A 2,500-nucleotide genomic window follows, 5' to 3' on the forward strand; every position below is an offset into this window, starting at 1 on the left:
GTTTGTGTTTGTGTGTGTGTCTGTGTGTGTGTATGTGTGTGTGTGTGTGTGTGTGTGTGTGTGTGTGTGTGTGTGTGAAGTGACGCGCTCAGTCAGGGTTTCTCTGTAGTGTTGCCCATCCGCGTTGCCCTCGGAAGATGCCAGAAAGATGCCCACTCCATCACCAGCCTTCGTTTTCTCCAAACGTATCGAAAAAATGGCCTAAATTTAGGATAATGGCATATAGCCATCGCCTTTCGTGGGCCCACAGCTTAGTAGCCAAATTAATGAGTGTCATACACACACACACACACACACACACACACACACACACTCACACACACCATACATTTTGTAGCCAAATTAATGAGTGTCAGCTAAAACGTATCGCTGGCCAGTGAAGCGAAACGGAGACTGTCTCTTTCCAGTGTCTGTTATTTATGCATGAGGCGCAGTCCTTGCAATTGTTGTTCTGTAAACAGATTAACTCGTCTTCTGCCACTGCGGCAATCCTAATGTTATTGAGCGCCAGCCAAGTTGGCACGAGCGCCGCAGCCATACGTCCCTCCCCAGCTCACACACACACACACACACACACACACACACACACACACACACACACACACACACACACGCACACACACACCCCGGCTCTCTGCGATCACACACTATTACACAGGGGAGAGGAAGACAAAAGAACACAAGTTAGCGAAGGACAAGCTCGTCCTGTGTAATACACGGCTCATACACACTTTAACGGAGAAGTGGCGATTAGAACACGCCTGTCCCCACTCCACTCAGAGTAGCTGCCTTTCTCTTCTTCCTTTTACTTTTGGAGTTTGTTTCATCCTTTCCTCCCTTCCTCTCTCTCCCTCTCTGTCTCTATCTATCTCTATCTTTCTCTCTCTCTCTCTCTGTCTCTATCTATCTCTATCTTTCTCTTTCTCTTTCTCTCTCTCTGTCTCTATCTCTCGCTTTGTGTCCCTCTGTCTATCTCATTCTCTTTCTCTCTCTCTCTTTCTCTATCTCTTGCTTTCTCTCTCTCTCTCTCTGTCTATCTGTCTCTATTTTTTTTCTTTCTCTTTCTCTCTCTGTCTCTATCTCTCGCTTTGTTTCCCTCTGTCTATCTCTTTCTCTCTCTCTCCTTTTGTGTCTCTCTGTCTTGCTATGACATCTCTTGCTTTCCCTCTCTCTCTCTCTCTCTCTTTCTACCATGCTTTTACTTTTGTCAAATGAACGGTGTGTCATATTCTCATCACCACATTACCAATGATATAGTTTATGATAGTTTGTTTAAACCACATTACCAATGATGTAGTTTATGATAGTTTGTTTAAACCACATTACCAATGATATAGTTTATGATAGTTTGTTTAAACCACATTACCAATGATGTAGTTTATGATAGTTTGTTTAAACCACATTACCAATGATATAGTTTATGATAGTTTGTTTAAACCACATTACCAATGATGTAGTTTATGATAGTTTGTTTAAACCACATTACCAATGATATAGTTTATGATAGTTTGTTTAAACCACATTACCAATGATGTAGTTTATGATAGTTTGTTTAAACCACATTACCAATGATATAGTTTATGATAGTTTGTTTAAACCACATTACCAATGATGTAGTTTATGATAGTTTGTTTAAACCACATTACCAATGATATAGTTTATGATAGTTTGTTTAAACCACATTACCAATGATATAGTTTATGATAGTTTGTTTAAACCACATTACCAATGATGTAGTTTATGATAGTTTGTTTAAACCACATTACCAATGATATAGTTTATGATAGTTTGTTTAAACCACATTACCAATGATATAGTTTATGATAGTTTGTTTAAACCACATTACCAATGATGTAGTTTATGATAGTTTGTTTAAACCACATTACCAATGATATAGTTTATGATAGTTTGTTTAAACCACATTACCAATGATATAGTTTATGATAGTTTGTTTAAACCACATTACCAATGATGTAGTTTATGATAGTTTGTCATCACCACATTACCAATGATGTAGTTTATGATAGTTTGTTAAAACCACATTACCAATGATATAGTTTATGATAGTTTGTTAAAACCACATTACCAATGATATAGTTTATGATAGTTTGTTTAAACCACATTACATATTATATAGTTTATGATAGTTTGTTAAAACCACATTACCAATGATATAGTTTATGATAGTTTGTTAAAACCACATTACCAATGATATAGTTTATGATAGTTTGTTAAAACCACATTACCAATTATATAGTTTATGATAGTTTGTTAAAACCACATTACCAATGATATAGTTTATGATAGTTTGTTAAACTTCTGTGTCAGTCTGCCTCAGCTTACTGTATCTAAACCAGTGCAACACATTATGAAACAATGGGTTCATCTTGTTTTTTTCTGTGCGCGTGTATGTGTGTGTGTGTGTGCCTGAGTGTGTGTGTGTGTGTGTGCGTGAGTGTGACTGCGTGTGTGTGTGTCTGTCTGTCTGTTTGCCACATGG

This window comes from Sprattus sprattus (assembly GCF_963457725.1).
Source record: "Sprattus sprattus genome assembly, chromosome: 13".
In the NCBI taxonomy this organism is placed as follows: domain Eukaryota; kingdom Metazoa; phylum Chordata; class Actinopteri; order Clupeiformes; family Clupeidae; genus Sprattus; species Sprattus sprattus.